Source organism: Nanorana parkeri, unplaced genomic scaffold (genome assembly GCF_000935625.1).
Source record: "Nanorana parkeri isolate BGI_ZX_2015 unplaced genomic scaffold, ASM93562v1 scaffold2477, whole genome shotgun sequence".
Taxonomy (NCBI): domain Eukaryota; kingdom Metazoa; phylum Chordata; class Amphibia; order Anura; family Dicroglossidae; genus Nanorana; species Nanorana parkeri.
The window spans coordinates 117,854-129,057 of record NW_017308745.1 but is presented as its reverse complement, the minus strand read 5'-3'; the positions used below and the strand labels follow the sequence as shown (position 1 = coordinate 129,057).

Genomic DNA, 11,204 nt, shown 5'->3' with positions numbered 1-11,204 from the left:
ATGGGGGGAATCTTCCCTGCTAGCCATTGCATTTTGACAGCTGGCGCCCACCTGAACAGTGACTGCATCTGATTGGATGACAATTCTTGGCCCGTCTCCTGCAAATATGATTAAAATATTGACTTTTGCTGGATGGAGTTGTGCCGACGGGGCCGCCCACGGACCCAATCTTGTGCAGTGTATGGTCGGCTTTTATCATGGATGGAGGAAGGAAGGCAATCTAGCATAAGTAAGGGCCTCCTGCGTCTTGTTTGAGCCGCCTTGGTTTCCTTTCCATTCTTGCGCTTTGTCTTCTCACCAGAATGGCTTTGTGAACGTTCCGTGGTTTCCTTGATGCCTGACTTCTATTTCTCTCACTAAAATCAGAATTCTCGCTGGAACCGTAATAGAAAAAACCCAGAAGCAGCGAAGGCAGGCTTAGAAACGCGTTGGCGGTCGACTTCCTACATTGAGATTGCTAATCCTTGAAGCGTCTGGTTTCTCTGAATGTAATGTGTTATATTGTGTGTGAAATGAGATTGATGTGTCATTCTAGAAGCTGTGACGCCTGCGTTTTACTATCTGCTTGCTGAGGAGACGTTGTATTTCTTGTGGCTGACTCTGCAAAGTGTATCTTCATTAACAAGTCTTCCATGATTAATTATATATCGTCGCCTCTCAAATTCCATTCACATTCTCCCTCGTGATGCTCGGAGGTTTTTTTTTTTTCCAGAACTAAAGGGGACCTGTTGTCTTTTAAAAGACATTTGTTTTCCCAGTTAAAGGGATACTCCAGCACTGGGTAACATGAGCCGGCCCCTACTGGTCTGCTATATAAATACCAAGGGTGTTAATAAAATGAATGGCAGATTAGCCCACCTGACCTGATCCACAAAGCCACTGGGCTGCTAGACTGGTCCCCACACCCCCATTACCTGATCCACAAAGCCACTGGGCTGCTAGACTGGTCCCCACACCCCCATTACCTGATCCACAAAGCCACTGGGCTGCTAGACTGGTCCCCACACCCCCATTACCTGATCCACAAAGCCACTGGGCTGCTGGACCGGTCCCCACACCCCCCCGACCTGATCCACAAAGCCACTGGGCTGCTGGACTAGTTCCCACCCCCCCCCTGACCTGATCCACAAAGCCACTGGGCTGCTGGACTAGTTCCCACACCCCCCCTGACCTGATCCACAAAGCCACTCCATGCTGACGCTGGACTGGTCCCCACAACTTCTTCTCCCCCTCCGATTGTGGGGACTGAGGACCGCTCATGTGATCAGGCACAATGCAGGTTCTGTAGCCCTGCATAGTATGTGAGTTTGCAGAGGGACAGTCCACAGCCAGAGCGGAGGGGGACAAGTGGAGAATGCTGACTTCCGGGTGAGCGGGGGATCAGATAGTAAAACCAGTTTTCCCAGGTATAAATGAGCAGTTAACCCTTTCAGCGTAGGGACTGCCCCACTGCAAGGGAAAACTTTTTAACTTCCTGAAGTTAGGCTCAAAAAGTGCTGCAAGTAGGGGAAAAAAAATACCTGTTGCTGTACCAGAGATCCAGTGAGCTCCTCGCTTCCTGTGTCAGCTGACAACACTGCCTGTGCTGCCCAGCGGTGAATTATGTAGATGCATTGTGTACTGTTGCCATGGTTGCAAGGAAGAGAAATTAAACTTTTTAGCACTTGGTAAAATGTTAAAGAAAACCTTTTCTCTGTCCTAAAAAAGAAAAGTTATGATTTAGGATATTTCTTCCCCCCCCCCTTTCTCAGCCAACTGTTATGCTGGGAGCTGTCTGTCTTTTCATTGCACCTGGAATGCTGCAGGACCCCGACGCGTGTGCAGGACGTTCTAGCTTTGGCTCAGTGGTTAGCAGCAAAGCTCATTGCTGGGGTCTTGGGTTCAGTTCCCACCAGAGCTGCTGTCTGCATGTTGGTTTCTTGCTTTCTTCCTCATTGTAGTATATGGAGTAGAAGGTTCGCTGACTTCCACCCAACATCGGGCCTAGTATGTGGTGTTTGTGGGGTACCTGGGGGTAGTGAGTGTTGTGCTCCGCTCAATGGTCACTGTACAGTTTGTGGAATGGGATTGCTATATGCTAATAAAATGTTTCAGTACTTCATTACAGGTATTTATATCTCGCCGACCATTTCCACAGCGCACATTCACATCTGTCCCTGCCCTCAATGAGCTTACAATCTAAGGTCCCTATCTCGTATGCATGCATACAGGGCTGATTTAGACAGGAGCCAATTAACCTTCCAGCATGTCTTTGGCGTGTGGGAGGAAACCCCCACAAGCACAGGGAGAACATGCAAACTCCATGCACATAGTGTTCTAACCGGGATTTGGACCAGGGGCCCCCAGTGCTGCAAGGCTGAATTGCTAACCACTACGCCACTTCTATGCAGATGTGGAGCTAATCTGATTGCACCTTCTATTATTTGCTCCAGTCACATGTGACCTGCTGGGGGCGCTGTCAGCTGTCATCGTTTTATATGGCGCTTTCTACCCATTGCTGTTCTCTGGGGTCTTGAGGAGCAGTTTGTGAGATTCACCCGAATGGCCTCATTCAGAAGTGTGAACGAGGCCTAACTTTCTATAGACTGGCAGCCTACACAGCTGTTGTTCAAAAAGCTGCCCATACACATGTAGAATCAACCCAAATTGGATCTGTGGGTGGCACTGCCGTCACCGGTCAGTATACAGTAGCCGCTAGGGGAGATGTTACCCGTCCACACAAAGCTCTGAGGTGTTTTACGGGGGAGCGTGCAGAATTGTAAAGTGTGCGGGCAGCTTATTATTATACAGGATTTATATTGAGCTAACAGTTTGCGCAGCGCTTTACAATATAAAGAAGACATTACAATTACATTACAATTCAAGACAAGATGGTAAGGAGAGCCCCAATGTTAGTGAAATGAAGAGTTTCCCCTTGCAGCGGGGTTGCCCGTGCTCCGCAAGGTTTTACTGCTCGTGTATGCCTTGGGGGACAGGACAAATCGCTTTACTTACCTGATCCCCACTCACCCTGCGGTCAGCACTCACTCTTCTCTCCGCCGGTGTCCTCGCATACGATACAGGGCTATGAAGCCTGCATTGTACTTGATGACGCTATCGGTCCTTAGAAAAGAAGCTGCGGGGACCAGTCTAGCACCGGGAATGGGGATCAGGTAAGCAAAATAGCTTTTTCCTGTCCCCCTAGGTATAAACAGGCAAGTTAACCCTTGCAGTGCAGGCGGGGATCTTTGATTTGGGCTTTATGCAATTAGAAATTGATTGACTTCCAGCTTTGTGATCATTGATGAATTTCTTCACAGTACATGCAGGTAGAGAGGTCAGTGATGGCTAGTTTTGTTTTTTAAAGCTCTTTTACTACTTGTTGAGAAATATATAGAAGCATTAATGTCTGTCGTCTGGAAACGGGTGCACTTTAAAGTAGAATTCCGGGCAAATTAAATCCCCTCTTAACACCCCCACCCCCGCTCTGCAAGGGTTCATTGCTTGTTTTGTCTAAGGAGCTCAAATAACAAAGTTTATACTCGAACCTTTTAGCTGTCTGGCTCTTAGACCGGTTCCTTCAGCCTCACTCCCCCTCCGGTCTGGCAGTCTAAGGTCCTGTGAGCTGTCACGTCCCATAGAGTGTATAGGATACTGAGGGACATACCATTGCTGGAGTGGAGGAAGAGAGAGGTGCCAGGGACCGGTTTACGAGGCTCATGGGGGCTATAGACTAGGGATGCACAGATACCAATACTAGTATGGGTGCCGATGCCGAGTATTTGGGCGAGTACTCATACTTGCCCAAATGCCTAGCTTCATATTTCCGGCATCAGAAAGCCGGGCAGCGCATCATTACATGCTGGCCGGCTTCCTGATTGGCCGGGAAGAGGGCTCCATGCTCTATCGTCACTTGTCACGAGAGAGCATGGAGCCGGCTTCCCGGCCAATCAGGAACCCGGGCAGCGTGTAATGACGCGTCGGTCGGAAGCTGGCCAATCGGGAAGCCAGCCGCCGTGTAATGACGCGGCGCCCGGCTTTTTGAGTGGCCGGGAAGTCCTCTCCATGCTTTCTTGTCACATAGTGACGAGAAGCATGGGGACGGCTTCCCTGCTAGTCAGGAAGCCAGGTGGCGAGTCTTTACACGCCGCCTGGCTTCCTGAATGGAACATTCGGTATAGGAGAGTACCGGGAAAAAAGTATCGGTGCATCCCTATTGGGGTTTGGGGGGGGGGGGGGTAGTCTCACTGCAAGGATTAAGATTTGATTTGCCCAGAGTTCTGCTGGAAGCTGGCTCCTTTGGTGCCCTCAACCCACAGACATTATACCCAAGGTGACCTGTGTGCCCGGTCATCTCGTCTCATAGGGACAGTGATCCTTCCTGTGCTGTTTATTGCCCTGAAGAATTTGAACCAGCACAGCGCAGGCTCACTCGTAGATTGCAGGAAGTACGATTGTTCACATTTGTCTGCTCTGTAAAGGTTTTCAGAACAATCCGATGCCTTTTTCTAGCCTAATTTCTCCTATTAGCGTACGGAGAGTGCTTGTAGCCCTGCTGAACACATTCTCTGCTCCTTCACAGGTAATTGAGCCTCCGTTGCAAGGGTCCTCACTGACTATCCACCGGGATGAGTACTGCTGTGTCGTGACCCCAGGGGCCCTGGTGAGTAATGCCGATTCCTGGCCAAGCTTAATTAAACAAACCTGCTTGAAAAGAGAAATGTTAGAGAAGCCGGAGTGGAGGGAAGGGAGAGCAGAAGTGTTTACCAGTATGGAGATGTTTCATTCAGGCAGCCACCAGTCTGAACCTTTTCCTCCCCCGGGCCTCGGATCTAGAGAGAGAGAGAGAGAGAGAGAAAGTCTAATTGTTCAGAATCAGAACTGGTAAATCGGAGTGCAAATAATTACTAGGTACAGCGTGTTTACATAAGATCTGTATCAGTGCCAGCGAGTTCTCCTTGGGCACATCCAAGAGGTGCTGCTTATACATCAAACACACTGTTCGTTCTTTGTCAGGCTTTTGATGGCGTGGCATATATTTTTTTTGTTATTGTTTTTTTTGTTAAAGACACACCGTCGCCAACATACAAAATGCAGCTAAAATCTACTGCTTAAAGGCGAACTATGGGGTCAGTGTTTTTCCCCATAGTTCTCCTTAGGGTAACGGGAGGACACAAACTAGCGTCCTCCCGTTACCCTAAGCTCAGTATATAGGGAGCTACAGCTCGCGGTATACTGAGAAGCCGCAGCCGGGGTGGATCCCGACATTACTGTCGGGATCCACCCAGCTGCGTGAGTGACAGCTGGCTCTGCCTATCTAGAGGCAGAGCCAGCTGTACCTGTCCCCTTCCCCGTCTGTTCCGCCAGTCAGCGCTGGAGGATCGGACAGGATCAACAAGTAAACGAGCGACGGTATAAGTTCGCTCACTTCCCGATCCATTGAGCCGACCTGTGACAGTTTAATTGCCACATGTCGCCTTGAACTATGAGGCTGAGTGATTTTTCACTCGCCTCATAGTTCTCCTTTTAATCAGCTTATCAAGTGAATCCATAAGGTGAATAGTTGTCGACGATTCTCATTATCGATTGATCTGCACTAGATGAAACAAGAGACTGCACCCATTAGGAGAGAGCTATTGGCTGTGCCTGCCTATCCGTGCTGCAAGTCTAGCCGGAGGGCGGTGCTGGCCGTGGCGGCGGGATATGGGTTGAAGTGTAGTGCAGGAGGAGGAAGATGGAAGTTGTACGGAGTCGGTGCAGGTTTTGGAACTGCTTCTGGGTTTTGTCGGTGAGGAGGGCGAGAGCGAACGCAGCCTGCATTAAAGGAGAAATATGCGGTGAGTGCTTTTCCCTCACCTCATAGTTCTAGCCGACCTGTGACAATGAGAATCACAGGTCGGCTCAGTAAATCGGGAGGTGAGCGAACACATACCGGGTTCGCTCGCCTCTCGATCCTGTCACGGCTCTCTGCCGTGACAGGGGGAGGGGCTGGATTCTCCGCTCCAATCTGCCAGCGCTGACTGGCGGAACGGACGGTGGAGGGGGCGGGTACAGCTGGCTCTGCCTCTAGATAGGCAGAGCCAGCTGTCACACACGCAGCTGGGAGGATCCCGTCATCTACGTTGGGATCCGCTCCGGCTGCGGCGTCTCAGTATACTGTGAGCTGTAGCTCGCGGTATACTGAGCTTAGGGTAACGGGAGGAAGCTAGTTTGTGTCCTCCCGTTACCCCAAGGAGAACTATGGGGAAAAACACTGACCCCATAGTTCTCCTTTTTAAGAGGTGAGCTGCACAGCAGTCCCCATTCCCTGGGGGAGAGGGGTACTGAGGGCTGGGGGTCAGTAGTAGGAGCAGAGGCCGCAGTCCTCCCATGTCCGTCTGTCACTGAGGAGAACCCGGAGCCCACATCAGAGCTCTGTCCTGTCTCTGCCCAGTGTGATCAGATATTGTGTGCCGACCACCTACACTGATGACTCACTGACATCTCGCACACTGTACCGGCGCTGACTTACGGTCATGGACTGTCACACTGACATCTCACATACTGTAACCAGCACTGACATATGGGCATGGACTGTCACACTGACCTCTCACACACTGTACCGGTGCTGACTTACGGTCATGGACTGTCACACTGACATCTCACATACTGTAACCAGCACTGACATATGGGCATGGACTGTCACACTGACCTCTCACACACTGTACCGGTGCTGACTTACGGTCATGGACTGTCACACTGACATCTCACATACTGTAACCAGCACTGACATATGGGCATGGACTGTCACACTGACCTCTCATACACTGTACCGGCACTGACATGTGGACATGGACTGTCACACTGACCTCTCACACACTGTACCGGCACTGACTTACGGACATGGACTGTCACACTGTACCGGCACTGACTTACGGACATGGACTGTCACACTGACCTCTCACACACTGTACCGGCACTGACTTTTACAGACATGGACTGTCACACTGACCTCTCACACACTGTACCGGCACTGACATACGATAATGGACTGTCACACTGACCTCTCACACACTGTACCGGCACTGACTTACGGACATGGACTGTCACACTGTACCGGCACTGACTTACGGACATGGACTGTCACACTGACCTCTCACACACTGTACCGGCACTGACTTTTACAGACATGGACTGTCACACTGACCTCTCATACACTGTACCGGCACTGACTTACGGACATGGACTGTCACACTGACCTCTCATACACTGTACAGGCACTGACTGACGGACATGGACTGTCACACTGACCTCTCATACACTGTACCGGCACTGACTTACGGACATGGACTGTCACACTGACCTCTCATACACTGTACAGGCACTGACTGACGGACATGGACTGTCACACTGACCTCTCATACACTGTACCATGAGTCATTTGAGTGACAGATCTGAGTCTGCTGGGGCCGCTGACATCACATCCAAGATGGCAGAGAAACATTATATATACACACAGAATCTTATGGGAAGATTTTTGTGACCGGGTCTCTTTTAAAGCTGAACTTCAGATATTATGACTACAGAATTGCATGTATATGTATGTATGTATTTGTGTATGTATGTATTTGTGTTTATATCTTCCAAATGGGAATAGAGGTATTCAAGGATCTTGCCGAGAAGTCAAAGCATGCGCATTGTACAATAAAGTGCTTATGGGCAGCCAAGGCTCATTGATGGACGTTGGGGGTGAAGTCTGGCCTGTGTAGTCCAATCCAATAGGAAAGCTACTGTAGATCAAAATGCTGAAAGAGTTAATTCTGGTTCTGATGGAAAGGTGTCTGAACACACAGCGCATCGCAGCTTGTGGTGTATGGGGCCGTGTAGCTGGAGACCGGTCAGGGTGCCCACGCTGAGCCATCAGAACTGGACCATGGAGCAATGGAAAAAGGTGGCCTGGTGAGAGATGGCCCCAGGATGCACTATGGGAGGAAGACACGCCGGCGGAGGCAGTGTGATGCTTTGGGCAATGTTCTGCTGGGAAACCTCGGATCCCGTCATTCATGTGGATGTAACTCTGACATGTACCACCTGACCTAAACATTGTTACTGGCCAAGTACACCCCTTCATGGAAATGGTTTTCCCTGATGGCAGTGGCCTCTTTTACCAGGATAATGAGCCCTGCCACACTTCAAGAATGGTTTGAGGAACACAACGTGTTTGAGGTGATGACTTGGCCTCCAAATTCTCCAGATCTCCGTCCAATCGATCATCTGTGGGATGTGCTGGAAAAACAAGTCCGATCCATGGAGGCCGATCACCTCACAACTTACAGGACTTCAAGGATCTGCTACTGACGGCTTGGTGCCAGATACCACAGCGCACCTTCAGAGGTCTAGTAGAGTCCATGCCTGGCCGGGTCAGGAAAAGGGGGACCTACTCAGTATTAGGCGGGTGGTGATAATGTAATGGGGGGTCCGATTTATGTATTTCATCGCTATGCCCGAAGTTCAGCTTGAAGATGAAATCTCCCATTTTGTTGAAGAGAAATCCTTGGCTTGGTTTGTGTTCTGGAATTGAAGGGAATGTCCTCCTATTGTGGTTTAGTAGCTGAGACAAGATGTCAGCGAGTCCCTATAGGGCTCCATTCACACCTGCGCGGCTCTCTGCGCGTATTCGGCTGTACGGATATGCGCGGAGCCGTTCTAAACAGAAAATACAATGCACTTTAATGAGCACCGTTCAGACCATTGCGGGGGCTGCGTGGTATGAAACCGTGCGGCCCACGCAAATAGTGCGACAATCCGGCGAATTCCGCACGTTCGCGGCTATTAGCTGTAAACTAGCAGCATCCGTGCGGATTAAAAATATTAGCGGTTTTGTCCCGCACCGTCTTTCACGCGGGAACTGCAAATGCTGTGTGAGAATGCTGCCTTACTGTGGAAGCCGGTCGTGAAATGTTATTCTTCAGGTGATCCCTTTCTTTCATGTGTTCCTGTTTGTGAAAATCAGTTGGTGCTTTGCCTGGCTGTGATGTTTCTACAATGGTGTCCAGGACAGGTATGCTGATGGAGTTCTGATGGTCTTTCAGTGGTACCGCCTCCTCTCCTGGACTGAAATTGCTTCCTCCGATATCACTGCACACCATGAGCTCCTCACAATGTGCATTAGAAGCTGCAGCAAGTCAGATAGAGCCCGCCTCATTTCCTGGCCGGAGGACGTCCAGCATCATCTAGGACTTGCCTCCCCAGTTTGACCCTGGCCCCGCCCCTTTATTTCATTTTCATTATTGGAGGCTCAGCATTACCTTGGGCATTGTTCCTGCAAATGCATCCTGCCTAGGAGCGCCCACTTCTCCAGACTGACACCCACCTATCAAGGTATTTTGCATAACTCCTCCCATGATTCAGCCCACTGCTTGCTTCAGGGATTGAAGGCTCTTGAGGAGTACTGAGGCAGGGTGCTGTGATGTTTTCAGGAAACTATGTACAGCACTCTGTTGGCCCCTCCCACCAGCCATGATCTGTCTGCATTGCATAAAGGAGCACAGGGACCCAGTGATGTGACTAGGTCTGTAAAAAGGGTATGTAATGAAAACGTGTTCAAAATGTCATTAGCATGTTGAGGCAGAAAATAGTGAACCAGGAAGGTAAAATATAAGCAGATTAAACTTCAACTTTCATTAGGACCAGGGCAGCCATTATTATTTTACTGTTTGTTTTTAATTGGATGTGTGACGGCGGGCCCCTTCACACCAAGAAATAGTGCATGCAAGATTGTGTGTGCTCGCACCGCACTGGAACGCAGGGCATTGCTGTACCACGCAGTCCGGTACAGGCGGTTCTGCGGTGCCCATTGAAACGAATGGTACCGCCAGGCCCCAGAACGCGGAGAGCCTTTGATCTATGCGGTCCAGTGCGTTCATGTCACGGAACTGAAGTTGCTGTGACCCCCCCCCAATCACCAAATTCTCATTTTAGCTTTTAACTTGTAAATATTTCAAAAGTTCATTTCAGTATTTCAGAATATACAGCTTTCCTTCCTGCCCTTTCAGTCTTTGTTCAGGCACTTCTGATTATAGGGTGACAACGCTCTGTCCCGTCTCCTAATTGTGCCCTTGTGTTGTCACCCTGCCACAAGTGTCCGTAGAGGAGACTACTTGTGTTTGTCACACATGGTGCAGGCACGGTATTCTGTAGTCGCCGTCAGGAAGCCGGTCCAGAGCAATGATGTGCAGGTGATGCTGGAGGTAGTGCATATAGACAGGAAGTGGCTAAAAGAGGCTGCAAGAGCTCAGCAGCACTGAAACTGGGAAATAATGGCTGAAATTAGGTTGTTTTTTTAAATAAAAGGAAGTTGTTTCGTGCACAGTGCTTTATGTTGTTGTCCAGTTATGTGTTCGACCTACTTTATGCTTGCCATAGACCAGTGGTGGCGAATCTTGGCACTCCAGCTGTTTTGGAACTACAAGTCCCATGAGGCATTGCAAGGCTCTGAAAACAACAGCCATGACTCCCAGAGGCAGATGCATGTTGGGATTTGTAGTTTGGGCACAGCTGCAGTGCCAAGGTTCGCCACCACTGCCATAGACCGTTGCGTGTGTGTGTTCCTGTTCAGAGCAGCAGAGAAAGGAAAGGGTTTGAGGCCGGCAGACTCTATACGTTTGTCTTGGGGGAAGACGGTGATTGTTCAGGTTTTCTAACCAGCTGATCACTCCAAAGGAAGTTCCTCTGCAGCTTCGCTCCTCTCTAGACATCAGATTCGATGTCTGTGTTCCCCCCCCCCAGTGAGACGATGTGGTCGGGGGAAGTGTGTGAGTGCGGCGGTTGTGCTGATGGGTTTACGATTGGAGATTAAAGTGAGGTTTCCTCGAATGTCGGCCTTTTCCATATAGTCAGCTGATTCCGAAGCTTCTCTGCAATATAAAGCATCAAGCAGAAAATTCAGCCTGCCAGTAGACGGGTCACCATGCATGTCAATACATCTTTGTATCATCAAGTTTACAGTTCCTAAAAACTGTATGAGGACTTTCCTAATCTACCAATCGAATTGTATCCAATCGGGTTGCCCTTAGGTTGTACAATCAGATGGTTAGGCTCCTTTCACTCGAGCATTCTGATCAGGTCCGTCTGTCAGTTTTTCAGGCACACCTGATTGGAAGTCTGGTGTTAGTCTATGGGCAGCCGTAAGCAAAAGGGCGTCTATTTACATCCGGTTACCCTCAACTCTGGCCAGGTCTGGGGGG

At 49.8% G+C, this 11,204-nt stretch overlaps 1 protein-coding gene across 2 annotated transcripts in view; it reads left to right on the top strand.

The window, feature by feature from the left end:
- Positions 1-4,552: 4,552 nt before the first annotated feature.
- The window catches only part of BCL9 (B-cell CLL/lymphoma 9), a 59,014-nt gene continuing 52,362 nt past the window's right edge, over positions 4,553-11,204 (top strand). For both annotated transcript variants that reach the window (XM_018573657.1, XM_018573654.1), the window contains exon 1: positions 4,553-4,642. The gene's annotated coding sequence lies outside the window, so the exon portion shown is untranslated. The remainder of the gene's footprint in view (positions 4,643-11,204) is intronic.